This window comes from Schistocerca gregaria, chromosome 8 (genome assembly GCF_023897955.1).
Source record: "Schistocerca gregaria isolate iqSchGreg1 chromosome 8, iqSchGreg1.2, whole genome shotgun sequence".
NCBI classification, from domain to species: Eukaryota; Metazoa; Arthropoda; class Insecta; order Orthoptera; family Acrididae; genus Schistocerca; species Schistocerca gregaria.
Window position 1 is genome coordinate 199437029 of NC_064927.1, and position 15679 is coordinate 199452707.

Consider the following 15679-nt stretch of genomic DNA (forward strand, 5'->3'; position numbering starts at 1 on the left):
TTACACTTTGTTGTGTTTTCTACATTTCGTTTACATATTGTTGTACTTATATAAAATATTGTCGCTAACGCCACTCAACACGAAAAGAACAAGATGAGGACTTGACAGAGCAGCTTCGTCGTTGGACAGCGTGACTACTAGAAAAATGAACCAAATATACAAACAACTACGACTCCTTGCTGAACAAGGAGCTTAGCTTAGTCGTCAATCTACTATGTGCTTCGTCAGAAAATCTCATTAGTCACGCTGCCGCCAGATACTCGCCAAGCCGTAAGAAAAAGGAAAGCAGCAACACTTTACCTCTGATCGCTGAGCAGAATGAATAGAGGAGAGCAATACGTGCTTTCCAAAATCGGTTCAAAAAACATAGCGTGCTCTCTGAAAACCAATGCTGCAGCCAGTCTCAATACCAACACTAACATCATGCACGCATTATTTTCGACTGAGTGGCAACAGGATTCTCAGACCCCCAACTCGTCTGGTACAAACAATTTCCAACCGGCCTCTTCTGGCTTAACACAGGCTGCTCGCGCAAAGTCAAAATAACACGCAGATCACGCGCAAAACTTCTCAGCATCGGCTAACGCAACAACATGCTCTGCACTAAGTGGCACATCTGAGTGCAACAGGCTGACTGCCTCGGTACAGCCGCTTCCACGCAACTGAACCTTTACAACTGCTAAAATACAACTTCGTCGCTTCCCTCTACAAATGTTACGCGCTACCTTGGCACCACCACGCCCTAGGCATTCATTGGCTGAGATATTCACTCCAAGGATCGACCAGCTAGCGGTCAGAAAATATTAGAAAGAGCTCTCGGGAAATCTATATGCAAAAATACATAATCGGAATGGATGGTTCTCAATCAACAGACACCTTTCAACACGTCTGTCAAACATGAAAACTCGAAAATTATCTGGGAAATTATATTTACTGGAAAAGTCAGGGAAATCTCGAGCATAACTAAAAAATGTAAATGTCATGTGACTAGGTCCTCCCGACGGGTAGACCGTTCGCCGGGTGCACGTCCTTCGATTTGACGCCACTTCGGGGACCTGTGCGTCGATGGGGATGAAACAATGATGATTAGGACAACACAACACCCAGCCCCTGTGCGGAGAAAATCTCCTACCCAGCCGGGAATCGAACCCGGACCCACAGGACTGACATTGTCGCGCTGACCACTCAGCTGCCGGGGGAGGACTCAAGCATAACTGAAAGACTGCAGAATTCTTAGAGGCACTACAGTAATGGTTCCCAGCATGAAAACAATTACCCTCAGTAGGGTAACGTGTAATTAAAAAAATGGTTATAATGGCTCTGAGCACTATGGGACTTAACATCTGAGGCCATCACTCCCCTAGAACCTAGAACAACTTAAACCTAACTAACCTAAGGACATCACACACATCCATGCCCGAGGCATGATTCGAACCTGCGACCGTAGCGATCGCGCGGTTCCAGACTGAAGCGTCTAGCACCGCTCTAACGTGAAATTATCTGAAGGATAAAATTAAGAGTTCAATTGTGTTTCGGTCATAAAACTAAATTATTTTAAAAGACCATTACTATTATCATTAATTCGTAAGGCTGTAATACAGATTACATAAAAAGCCAATTATCACATTTTTTGGAATACTAGTGTTAAACGAGTGACACAATGTGATTGTGACACAATGTGGTGGATATTACAGCTTGTAAAACGAACGTGTGAACATCATCGTCTTCACATAGTCCACCCACTACATACATAATTTTCTTATACAAGGGCATGCTGAAAAGTAGTACCACCGAATTTTTTATTTGAAAACTCAAAAAAACTTTTCAAATAAAACATACGTTACTGACATTTTGCATCTGCATTCTCGATGTATACACATTTATTTCTCAACATAGTCACCCTGGCATCGCACACGTTTCTTGTAACCACAGACCGGTTAGCGGGCCGGAGTAGCCGAGCGGTTCTAGGCGCTTCATCTGGAACCGCGCGACCGCTACGGTCGCAGGTTCGAATCCTGCCTCGGGCATGGATGTGTGTGATGTCCTTAGGTTAGTTAGGTTTCAGTAGTCCTAAGTTCTAGGGGACTGATGACCTCAGATGTTAAGTCCCATAGTGATCAGAGCCATTTGAACTTTTATTTTTTCTCTTACACTTACTCTCCTGGAAGATTTGGTGTATTTCCTTGGATAATGCCTATCGTAGAACCATTCGGAACATAGAAATTCCGAACACCATGAGCGTCGCGCGAAGCCCTATTTCCTATAGTGACATTTCTTCGTATGAACCTCATTTGGGAAAGCAACATCGTTAACGATGCTGTAAATTTCACACGTTGGCCATAATTTCGCTGCAAACCACTTATATCGGATTATTTTTCCGAAAACTAGCACTTTCAGGTGATTATGAATCAAGATATACTACAGTAATTCCACCGAAAAAATATAAAATAATTTTTCCACTCATTTATTGTTTATTTATTTATTCATTTATTTTAAATTCCTTCACCACACCTACAGTTAGTAGACGAATAAGTACAATGTTATTTCAGAATACATTAGAAAAAATTCATGTATTTATCTCCTAAGGGCATGGATGGATAAACGCAAAAAAAAAAAAAGTTTTCGAACAGGAGGTGCAAACGTTTGAACCCGCGACGCCAACCACTTTTGAGGACTTTTACGCGGTAAAAGGCACAAAAAATACATCGAAAAGTTTGATCGTCGTTTTCTTGGAAACTATCGATAAGGCGAGACACGTTTTCGTTTATTTTGACGCCTCTTTCTTTGAGCGAAGTTACTTTAAATTGGGTTCTGACGCTCGCTTCGTTTTCTTTGTCTGACGCGCCGCTTCTACATATGTCTTTTTAGATGGCGCTAACGTGGCATACACACGTCCCAGTGGTAATGAAAACGTTACAAAAGCTGGATGTGTGCTCTACGCGAAGGTTGCCTTCCACACAACGGTTCTTTACTAGGCATGAACCTACTTGGTGTGGTATGTCGTTGCCTTCCTACAACCTTTGAACTGGCTTGCCAAACAGTTATGAGGGCGTACCATTTAACGCGGACCCAGAACCACAATGCTACTCGGAATTTTTTATATGTTTGTGTGATCGGTAGATATGAAAGAAGCCATCAGTGACAGGAAGAGTCCCACACTTTCTGAATTTGTAGCCAGGCACTTAGCATCACAATAACCAAGCAACAAACACAGCTATCACGTGTAACGTTACTTTTTTTTTGGTCATCAGTCTACTGACTGGTTTGGTGCGGCCCGCCATGAATTCCTTTCCTGTGCCAACCTCTTCATCTCAGAGTAGCACTTGCAACCTACGTCCTCAATTATTTGCGTAACGTATTCCAATCTCTGTCTTCCTCTGCAGCTTTTGCCCTCTACAGCTCCCTCTAGTACCATGGAAGTCATTCCCTCATGTCTTAGCAGATGTCCTATCATCCTGTCCCTTCTCCTTATCAGTGTTTTCCACATATTCCTTTCCTCTCCGATTCTGCGAAGAACCTCCTCATTCCTTACCTTATCAGTCCACCTAATTTTCAACATTCGTCTATAGCACCACATCTCAAATGCTTCGATTCTCTTCTGTTCCGGTTTTCCCACAGTCCATGTTTCACTGCCATACTATGCTGTACTCCAGACGTACATCCTCAGAAATTTCTTCCTCAAATTAAGGCCGGCATTTGATATTAGTAGACTTCTCTTGGCCAGAAATGCCTTTTTTGCCATGGCGAGTCTGCTTTTGATGTCTTCCTTGCTCCGTCCGTCATTGGTTATTTTACTGCCTAGGTAGCAGAATTCCTTAACTTCATTGACTTCGTGACCATCAATGCTGAAGCTGTTCTCATTTCTTCTACTTCTCATTACCTTCGTCTTTCTCCGATTTACTCTCAAACCATACTGTGCACTCATTAGACAGTTCATTCCGTTCAGCAGATCATTTAATACTTCTTCACTTTCACTCAGGATAGCAATGTCACCAGCGAATCGTATCATTGATATCCTTTCACCTTGTATTTTAATTCCACTCCTGAACCTTTCTTTTATTTCCATCATTGCTTCCTCAATGTACAGATTGAAGAGTAGGGGCGAAAGGCTACAGCCTTGTCTTACACACTTCTTAATACGAGCACTTCGTTCTTGATCGTCCACTCTTATTATTCCCTCTTGGTTGTTGTACATATTGTATATGATCCGTCTCTCCCTATAGCTTACCCCTACTTTTTTCAGTATCTCAAACAGCTTGCACCATTTTATATTGTTGAACGCTTTTTCCAGATCGACAAATCCTATGAACGTGTCTTGATTTTTCTTTAGCCTTGCTTCCATTATTAGCCGTAACGTCAGAATTGCCTCTTTCGTGCCTTTACTTTTCCTAAAGCCAAACTGATCGTCACCTAGCGCATTCTCAATTTTCTTTTACATTCTTCTGTATATTATTCTTGTAAGCAGCTTCGATGCATGAGATGTTAAGCTGATTGTGCGATAATTCTTGCACTTGTCAGCTCTTGCCGTCTTCGGAATTGTGTGGATGATGCTTTTCCGAAAGTCAGATGGTATGTTGCCAGACTCATATATTCTACACACCAACGTGAATAGTCGTTTTGTTGCCAGCCACTTCCTCTAATGATTTTAGAAATTCTGATGGAATGTTATCTATCCCTTCTGCCTTATTTGACCGTAAGTCCTCCAAAGCTCTTTTAAATTCCGATTCTAATGCTGGATCCCCTATCTCTTCTAAATCGACTCCTGTTTCTTCTTCTATCACATCAGAGAAATCTTCACCCTCATAGAGGCTTTCAATGTACTCTTTCCACCTATCTGCTCTCTCCTCTGCATTTAACAGTGGAATTCCCGTTGCACTCTTAATGTTACCACCGTTGCTTTTAATGTCACCAAAGGTTGTTTTGACTTTCCTGTATGCTGAGTCTGTCCTTCCGACAATCATATCTTTTTCGATATCGTCACATTTTTGCTGCAGCCATTTCGTCTTAGCTTCCCTGCGCTTCCTATTTATTCCATTCCTCAGCGACTTGTATTTCTGTATTCCTGATTTTCCCGGAATATGTTTGTACTTCCTCCTTTCATCAATCAACTGAAGTATTTCTTGTGTTACCCATGGTTTCTTCGCAGCTACCTTCTTTGTACCTATGTTTCCCTACTTCAAACGTATCTCGTCATTCCTTAGAACTTCCGTATCCCACTTCTTTGCGTATTGATTCTTCCTGACTAATGTCTTGAACTTCAGCCTACTCTTCATCACTACTATATTATGATCTGAGTCTATATCTGCTCCTGGGTACGCCTTACAATCCAGTATCTAATTTCGGAATCTCTGTCTGACCATGATGTAATCTAATTGAAATCTTCCCGTATCTCCCGGCCTTTTCCAAGTACACCTCCTCCTCTTGTGTTCTTGAACAGAGTATTCGCTATTACTAGTTGAAACTTGTTACAGAAATCAATTAGTCTTTCTCCTCTTTCATCCCTTGTCCCAAGCCCATATTCTCCTGTAACCTTTTCTTCTACTCCTTCCCCTACAACTGCATTCCAGTCGCCCATGACTATTAGATTTTCGTCCCCCTTTACATACTGCATTACCCTTTCAATATCCTCATACACTTTCTCTGTCTGTTCATCTTCAGCTTGCGACGTCTGCATGTATACCTGAACCATCGTTGTCGGTGTTGGTCTGCTGTCGATTCTGATTAGAACAACCCGGTCACTGAACTGTTCACAGTAACACACCCTCTGCCCTACCTTCCTATTCATAACGAATCCTACACCTGTTATACCATTTTCTGCTGCTGTTGATATTACCCGATACTCATCTGACCAGAAATCCTTATCTTCCTTCCACTTCACTTCACTAACCCCTATCATATCTAGATTGAGCCTTTGCATTTCCCTTTTCAGATTTTCTAGTTTCCCTACCACGTTCAAGCTTCTGACATACCGCGCCCCGACTCGTAGAACGTTATCCTTTCGTTGATTATTCAGTCTTTTTCTCATGGTTACCTCCCCCTTGGCAGCCCCCTCCCGGAGATCCGAATGGGGGACTATTCCGGAATCTTTTGCCAATGGAGAGATCATCATGACACTTCTTCAATTACAGGCCACATGTCCTGTGGATACACGTTACGTGTCTTTAATGCAGTGGTTTCCATTGCCTTCTGCATCCTCATGTCGTTGATCATTGCAGATTCTTCCGCCTTTAGAGGCAATTTCCCACCCCTAGGACAAGAGAGTGCCCTGAACTTCTATCCGCTCCTCCGCCCTCTTTGACAAGGCCGTTGGCAGAATGCGGCTAACTTCTTATGCCGGAAGTCTTCGGCCGCCAATGCTGATTATTTATCAAAATTTAGGCAGTGGCGGGGATCGAACCCGGGACCGAAGACGTTTTTGATTCAAAGACGCTACCCCTAGACCAGGCTTACGCAGCCCAAATCATTATAATTCTTTCATTTTTAGACAAAGCATAACTCGTACGTGATAATGCACATAGGGTTCTGCATAACAATATAATGTAAAATGAAGTTAATGATAACAAACAGAAACTGTTCAACAATGGTTCAAATGGCTCTGAGCACTATGGGACTTAACATCTGAGGTCATCAGTCCCTTAGAACTTAGAAACTACTTAAACCTAACTAACCTAAGGACATCACACACATCCATGCCCGAGGCAGGTTTCTAACCTGCGACCGTAGCGGTCTCGCGGTTCGGGACTGAAGCGCCTAGAACCGCTCGGCCACAGCGGCCGGCAACAGACACTGTCTGTAGGCCTAATTTTTGTAGATTAGTTATCACTTGAAGTGCGTTCACATTTTTGTAAACTAAAGAAAATCACCTAACGATGGCACACAGGTGCTGAAACTTGTTTGGATCATATGAAAAAACGGTGTTCTGGATAACAGGCGAACCTTACATCCAGTAACTTTCGTCTGCAAACACGGTGAAGGCAAGAGCAGCAAATCCAAGTGACTAAGTGTACCTCGTTTTGAAATGTGCGCTGTGCAGGCTCTAATTGGCATCGCAGAACCGAATCGAATTTCAGTGGCTGCTTCAAGCTAGCCATAAGAGAATGTAATGCTTCATAAATACCAGAGTAGAGCAAAGAGTTTTCGTGACTGTGTGCGTAACTGCAACATTGTGGTGCGGAGAAGGACTTGCTTTGCTGTTACCGTCAGATCTATCCCATGTTTTGTGCGACAGGCGTGGTTGGTGTAAAGTGCTCCTAATCTTGAGTTGTTAAGCCATCCAGCCAGTGGACGTTCAAAGCGGAGGAAAGGATATGAGCGCACGCAGTTGGCAGCTATGACCTGTGATGCTGTTGTGTGTGCTGTGGGCCGGTGGCGGGAGTGGGGGGGGGGGGGGGGGGGGGGGTAGCGACCTCGCAGGACCGGCGGGAGGTCGCAGCTAGCTGCTAATAGAAACAGACGCCTCGCGCTGAGCTCCAAGGCGCAAGGTTGCGAGACAACCGGTCTGTAGTGTGTAGTAATCCTGCGAAACGAATTTGCGTCGAAGGCTTCAGAATGAGAGCGGCTAACGAGCGGAGAAATATGCCATCGATGGGATGCGTACTTACGACGTCTAACGCAAACCCCGCCCTCCATTCACTGAGGCTTAAGGCCGTGTTTCACAATACTTACCATTCTATTTTCTTCTCCGTCGCCTCAGCCGAAGTTGTGCGTAGGCTCGATAATCCGGTTGTGTTAGTCCAAAGTAGCCGTTGGGACCTTCGCTATGGAAGCAAGTTAGATCAGCAGATGTGGTATGGTAGGAGATGTTGAGGAGCGGTGAGATGCCGGGCTAACATTAATTCAGACATGCTTTAAAACAACAAACAATTCTTACTCAACAATTATTAAAAATTCAGAAGGGTCCAAAAAATGTATCCACTGTTTAAAAGTCCATAACTTGCAAACTAATTGACGGGGTTGTCTCATTTTTGTGAAATTGTAGCTTAAAGTCTAACTTAAAGATATCACTGTAGGTGTTCAAAATGGCCACCATTAACATCCACACACAAACGATGCCGCCGAACTGCAGCACGAACTACTGACTGCAACGTGTTCAGTTGGATATTTGCACACGAATGTACAATGGAGTCTCGAAGTTCATCCAATGTGCGTGGCTTTTTTCGATAAACGACCTTTAGTGTTCCCCACATGTAAAAGTCCAGAGGGGTTAGGTCTGGGGAACGTGGTGGATACTCCACACCACCTCTACGGCCTATCCATCTTCCTGGTGGATTTTCGTCGAGATACGCTCTAACACGATTATGGTAGTGGGCTGGGGCACCATCTTGTTGAAAGTAAACTCTTCCGTTTTCATACATGTCTCGGATGGCAGGTAAAATGGATGTCTGAAGCTTCTGAAGGTACACCTCACCGGTAAATGTGCCGGGCCAAAGAAGAATGGTGTGGGTTGCCTTACCGGGGCTTGATTGGGCCACATATTTACTCCTGGCAAATTCAAGGCTTTGTCTACATGGACGTTCGGATTTTCGGCGTCCTGGTAGATGCAACTGTGGCGATGTAGTGCACCATTGAGGTTGAACTGAGCCTCAGCAGACCACGCAATCATTTCTGCAAACTCTTCGTCGTTGCGCGCCATGGTAGTAAAGCACACGAAGTACTCCATTCTACGATATGGGTCGTCCTCGTTCATTGCGTGTAGCAATCGTGGGATGTTGCACTTCCACTTTGCTGTCTTCAAAACACTAAAGGACGTCGTTTATCGACAAAAGCCACGCACGTTGGATGAACTTAGAGAATCCATTGTACATTCATGTGCAAATATCCAACTGAACACGTTACAGTCAGTAGATCGTGCTACAGTTCGGCGGCATCGTTCGTGTGTGGATGTCAATGGTGACCATTTCGAACGCCTACAGTGATATCTTTAAGCTGGACTTTAAGCTACACTTTCACCAAAAATGAGACAATTCCGTCAATTAGTTTACCATTTATGAACTATTAGACAGTGAAAACATTTTTTGGATACCTCTGTATATTGTCCTATCCCCTTTTATTGTTTTCTTCTTTTAAAGGGTAGCCATCTCAAGGCTTACTCTTAACTGATATTATATACACTGGTCCTGTATCAAGGGTAAAATATCGGTAATACAGTAGTGTCAAATTTGAGCCCAAATCAATTATAACATCAATTGAAAAATTTAGCTCTGCCTCGATAACTACTTGTGATAAAAAATTAAATTCTGCAATACTAGCTTCACAATGCATGTAGTAACCCTTAAACAAAATTTATAACAACAAACTGAGAGCAATTTAAACCTAAAAACAGTGTTCAGATAAATGCAATTTAGCAAAAGTGCTCTGAATCCACAACAGCAAATTACAGTGTATCACAAGGGTTTTGTACACACCAGTTTGTCTCTTGCCACAGTTTACGATTTGTTCATCTACTGTAGAGGAGTACCGAACAATCTCAAAACAAGTCTAGGTGCAAACCACCTCCAGATGATCACCAAATTCACAGGTGTGAACTGTACAGTTACAGAAGTTAATTACTTAACTCAAGAACACATCTGAAGCATTAGCATTCATCCGCTGCTACCTCAGTGAGTTTACAGAGCCGTAATCTTGCAATCTTATTTTATTTCACACGCCAGCCTTGCGCACACTTTCTGGCAATATATTACATACATAATTAATATGGCATGATAAGACTTGAAACATAAATCAGTTACCACTGGTCCCACACATGTATACAAATATTAGCCCTCAACAGGGAAAACTCAGTGACAACCTTGTAACATAAACAGTTAAAAGAAACAAATCACCAGTCACCAAACGGTGGAACTAATGACACCCCACAAGGGCAGACTCAATTAGAACTTTTCAAGACGAATAATAAAACACACAGATGGGAAAGTACTCGGTAATCAAGTTACTCAGCGTCACATGGAGTTATGCAGTGCTCGTGAGTAAATGCAACCAGGACACGGCGACAATACAGTGACGGCTGTACAGACCTCCAACCATTGGTTTAACCGTCGATCTCCTTCGCGCAACATCAAAATCGTTCAAATGGCTCTGAGCACTATGGATCTCAACGTCTGAGGTCATCAGTCCCCTAGAACTTATAGCTACTTAAACCTAACTAACCTAAGGACATCACACAGATCCATGCCAGAGGCAGGATACGAACCTGCGACCGTTGCGGTCGCGCGGTTCCACAATGAAGCGCCTAGAACCGCTCGGGCACACCGGCCGGCTCGCACAACATCAGTATTAGGCAACCGAAGCGCTCTTGCATGCAAAAGATGCTCTCCTTTCGGAATTACAACTTCTCAAACAATGGCTCTCAACTGCATGGATTGCTCCCAGCACAGGGACCGGCTCACCGCTGCTAACGCAAGACTCCCGTCGATGACTGTCACACGCCATCTCGCGGACTACAATCTTCTCTGGCAAAGAGATTCTACACAACCAGAAATTCCACCAGAGATGCACAAAGCTGAAAGAAACCAAAAGCTTGTGGAAGGTTTCGAGCGCACGGCACAAGATGTTTGGCCAGCAAGGGGCAGATACGCGGTGGCGAACAGTTCACGGTCTCGAGCTGTCGCACTCAGCTGGAGACTGTCCAGCGTATATCTGAACCCTACACTCAAATGGCAGCTGTACCGTGTGGCTGGAACCTCTGCACCGACGAGTCGACGGGAGGCAGCAGCTCACAAACGAAGTATGAAGCCCTCCACCTCCGAACAATGTCCACTACACGGCGTTCTCCCCTCTACCCAAAAGCTGAAACCAAGAAAGATCGTCCTCCAATTAACCGAGGGCTACGACCACCAAAGTCGACATTCAGTCGAGATAAGGTGAACTGCAAAAGACCACCAGTGGACGGAGGCATCAGAAGCCCTTGTCGTCATGTAATCTGGGAAGTAAAGAAAAGATTTACGTCCATAGGCCGAATGTACCTGTTTTATTTACTATCTATTATTATTTATTTGCTACCATTTACAAATGACCTGGCACCTTGTTACTAAGACAGGTTTTACTTTCACAATACGAAATTGTACGTGTTCAGAATGTGAAACTTATTTGTTGTTTCTTATTTTTAGTAATTATTAATAATATTGCAACTTTAAATAATTATAGGCTTAAAAATAATTTAGAAACGAAAAACTCAACTCCTACTGAGGGTTTCTGGTGGCGGTGTATCTGAAATGTTTTTCTCGGCTGCGCAAAAAAAGTACGTGATATAAATGCTTGGCGTCGCAGTTCGCACTTCCACGGCAGAGGCGTCGAAACAAGGGATTAAATGTTTAATTGCTTCATAATATTTCGACGAGACAGCTGCTCGTCATCTTCAGGTGCTTACTGACGTGTTGCTGTTTTTTTTTTTTCTCTTGATTGAATTTCGATATCCCCCCCCCCCCCCCCACACACACACACTCTCAGAAGGGGGCGAGCTGGCAGCAGCGTAATATGCCGCTCTGCAGCCTACAGAAAAGTTACGAACATAATGAGTAGATAACAACAATAAAAACAGGCGATAAAACAATGATTGTTTAAAACTGTGAAATGGCGAAAAGTTGCGGAAGAAAGAGAGAGAGAAAAAAACAGTGTCGGTGATGCTGATTAAAACATATAGTAATTAGACAGGCAGAATTTAAGAAAACATGGCGCCAGTATGGTTTCTGTTCGCAACACTTAAAAAAGGGGGACGCACAACCCTTAAACACTCACTGAAACACTGCACTAAAGAGTATACACAATAAGGCATTGGGGGGGGGGGGGGAGGGAGGGGCGAAGACCCGACAGATGAGGGGGGGGGGGAGGGAAGAGAGGAAAAGTGAAAGGGGGGGGGGGGGGTCCACGTGTAGCTGCAATGGCTCGCCAATATATATGTTGACTCGACAGAAAAGCGCAGGCGCCCAGGGTTGAGGCTATAACGTCATCGTAGACGAATCGCATGCACGGCGTGCCCAATTCTTGGTGTTTGCGCTTTTCCTCCGAGTCAGCGTGCATATATTTGCGAGCCATTGCAGCCCCACGTCAGTAAGCATCTGAAGACAACGAGCAGCTGTCTCGTCTAAAAATTGCGCAGCTTCCACAACATGATCCGGCGCAGCGCCCGTAAACCGATGAAGCAGTTACTACGGCGGGAAAGTCTTAAACAGCACAAGGGGTGAAATGTTGGTAAGAGTGGCTGTGACGACCTTCCCATCGTGTAACACGCTCAAGGTGGCTTTGGCATACGTGTGATGAACTGTGGTGCGGATGTGACATCATTAACCCACCTTACAGCTTACATGAACTTCTGAGCTGTGGCTTTGTTTCTAAATGTTTCGATAGCTTGTTGTTTGAAGCGTCGCAGAGTCCGAGGGTGACGACGCAGGGCGTAAGGTTTTTGCACCAATATACATGAAGGTTGTAGGCATCTTTGAGACAAATTTCAAAATTACGCGTCGAAATGGGAGACACTTAGCTGGTATCGAGGAAATGCCTCTTCAGTTGTGTTGCGCAATATATATATATACGATGGATGTCAATTAAGTAAGTTTCTCTCTCGCTTAGGCTCAGTCTACATATAGTAGGGGTCAGTGAAGTGAAGTGGAAGGAAGACAAGGATTTCTGGTCAGATGAGTATCAGGTAATATCAACAGCAGCAGAAAATGGTATAACAGGTGTAGGATTCGTTATGAATAGGAAAGTAGGGCAGAGGGTGTGTTACTGTGAACAGTTCAGTGACCGGGTTGTTCTAATGACAATCGACAGCAGACCAACACCGACAACGATGGTTCAGGTATACATGCCGACGTCGCAAGCTGAACATGAACAGATAGAGAAAGTGTAAGACGATATTGAAAGGGTAATGCAGTATGTAAAGGTGGATGAAAATCTAATAGTCATGGGCGACTGGAATGCAGTTGTAGGGGAAGGAGTAGAAGAAAAGGTTACAGGAGAATATGGGCTTGGGACAAGGAATGAAAGAGGAGAAAGACTAATTGAGTTCTGTAACAAGTTTCAGCTAGTAATAGCGAATTCCCTGTTCAAGAATCACAAGAGGAGGAGGAATACTTGGAAAAGGCCGGGAGATACGGTAAGATTTCAGTTAGATTACATGATAATCAGACAGAGATTCCGAAATCAGATTGGATTGTAAGGCGTACCCAGGAGCAGATATAGACTCTGATCACAATCTGGTAGTGATGAAGAGTAGGCTGAAGTTCAAGACATTAGTCAGGAAGAATCAATACGCAAAGAAGTGGGATACGGAAGTTCTAAGGAATGACGAGATACGTTTGAAGTTCTCTAACCCTATAGATACAGCAATAAGGAATAGCGCAGTAGGAAACACAGATGAAGAGGAATGGACGTCTCTAAAAAGGGCCATAACAGATGTTGGGAAGGAAAACATAGGTACAAAGAAGGTAGCTGCGAAGAAACCATGGGTAACAGAAGAAATGCTTCAGTTGATTGATGAAAGGAGGAAGTACAAACATGTTCCGGGAAAATCAGGAATACAGAAATACAAGTCGCTGAGGAATGGAATAAATAGGAAGTGCAGGGAAGCCAAGACGAAATGGCTGCAGCAAAAATGTGAAGACATCGAAAAAGATATGGATGTCGGAAGGACAGACTCAGCATACAGGAAAGTCAAAACAACCTTTGGTGACATTAAAAGCAACGGTGGTAACATTAAGAGTGCAACGGGAATTCCACTGTTAAATGCAGAGGAGAGAGCAGATAAGGTGGAAAGAATACATTGAAAGCCTCTATGAGGGTGAAGATTTGTCTGATGTGATAGAAGAAGAAACAGGAGTCGATTTAGAAGAGATAGGGGATCCAGCATTAGAATCGGAATTTAAAAGAGCTTTGGAGGACTTACGGTCAAATAAGGCAGAAGGGAGAGATAACATTCCATCAGAATTCCTAAAATCATTAGGGGGAGTGGCAACAAAACGGCTATTCACGTTGGTGTGTAGAATATATGAGTCTGGCGACATACCATCTTACTTTCGGAAAAGCATCATCCACCTGCAAGATGACCTTTGAGTTGCGAACATATAAAAATCACTTGGAGGCAAGATCCGGTGAATATGGAGGGTGTGGGAACACTTTCCAGTTGAAACTTCTGAGACAATAACGAAATATTTGAATGATCATTTAACCTTCCCCATGGACAAACTCTCGATGGATATCGATGGTGGATGTTTTGCTGCGAAGAAACGAATGGCCGGGTGCAGCTTTCGAGAGGCTACAGTTTGTAGTGGTTACTTCAGGGTAACTGGCATTGTACGGGGAATATGTTGCAGTATGCACCGTAAGCCGATGTGAGCGTTGTCTACACAGCCCAGTTGAACTCACCAACCCTTACTAGTCACGGGCGTAGTTAAGTTTGCAGAGAAATAAAATAGGGAAACTTACTTATTGGATAATCTCATATATATTCCATCCCACATCGCTTCAGATATTCAAGATGTTTATGATTCACTGTCTGCAGCCTATTTTCTCTAAATATACAAAATAGCAGAATTGCACCGGTCGATCAGAGCAGTTTTAGCCATATAACAGCTTTCTCCTTGAACATCGAATCACTACTGCGCTGCTGCTGCTGCGTTTCGCCGTATCTCAGGTCGTTCTGCCGCCTTGTTTTATGTCACTGCCGTAAAGAGACGCCAAACGGCGCTCTATTAACCACGCGACGCCGGCTCGTCATCGTTTATTTTCCGAGTCTTCCCGGAACTACAATTTTCCATTACTGACTAGGTATGACGCAGCAGCACACGCGCTGAAAAAAAAAACCCTCATCGCCATTATTGTTACTGTCTAAAGTCCACAGAATGGCGTTTTTTTCATGGAACTACAGGTGCAAAGTAGGTATTTGCATAACTAACGTGATATTACAGTATGTAGAACTGAGTTTATCCTGCTTTCGGAAAATACTTTTTTAAAATTTCATTGCTTAAATATTTTCTATCATTGTTGGGTTCCTACTGTTAGTATTCTTATTTGCTACTTAGTTTGGTTTTCAGACCACTCATCTGTTTGTTTGAGCAGTCTGTTTATTATTTCTATGCTGCAATTCTCATGCACATTATCTTCATTTGCCGGCCGGGGTGGCCGAGCGGTTCTAGGCGCTTCATTCTGGAACCGCGCGACCGCTACGGTCGCAGGTTCGAATCCTGCCTCGGGCATGGATGTGTGTGATGTCTTTACGTTAGTTAGGTTTACGAAGTTCTGAGTCTAGGGGACTGATGTTAAGTCCCATAGTGGTTAGAGCCATATGAATTTGAAAGCTGAAGCAGATATTTTAGAAAGTGCGTTAAAGCGCTCCGTCTTCAGGTCACGAGTGGCCTACCGGGACCATACGACCGCCGTGTCATCCGCAGTGGAGGATGCGGATAGGATGGGCGTGGGGTCAGCACACCGCTCTCCTGGTCGGTATAATGGTATTCTTGACCGAAGCCGCTCCTCAATTGGCATCACGAGGCTGAGTGCACCCAGAAAAATAGCAACAGCGCATGGCGGCCTGGATGGTCACCCATTCAAGTGCCGACCACGCCCGACAGCGCTTAACTTCGGTGATCTCACGGGAACCGGCGTGTCCACTGCGGCAAGGCCGTTGCCAAAACAGATACCATCGGTGACCATGCAGCTCGTTGGAAAGAAATCACAATGAAATGAA

At 44.0% G+C, this 15679-nt stretch overlaps 1 protein-coding gene and 1 pseudogene across 8 annotated transcripts in view; one reads left to right on the top strand and one right to left on the bottom strand.

Moving 5' to 3' along the window:
* LOC126283943 (ankyrin repeat domain-containing protein 50-like) overlaps positions 1 to 15679 on the top strand; it is a 471892-nt gene that overhangs the window by 233153 nt on the left and 223060 nt on the right. The window lies entirely within an intron of this gene.
* LOC126285561 (5S ribosomal RNA) lies at positions 15504 to 15621 on the bottom strand (annotated as a pseudogene).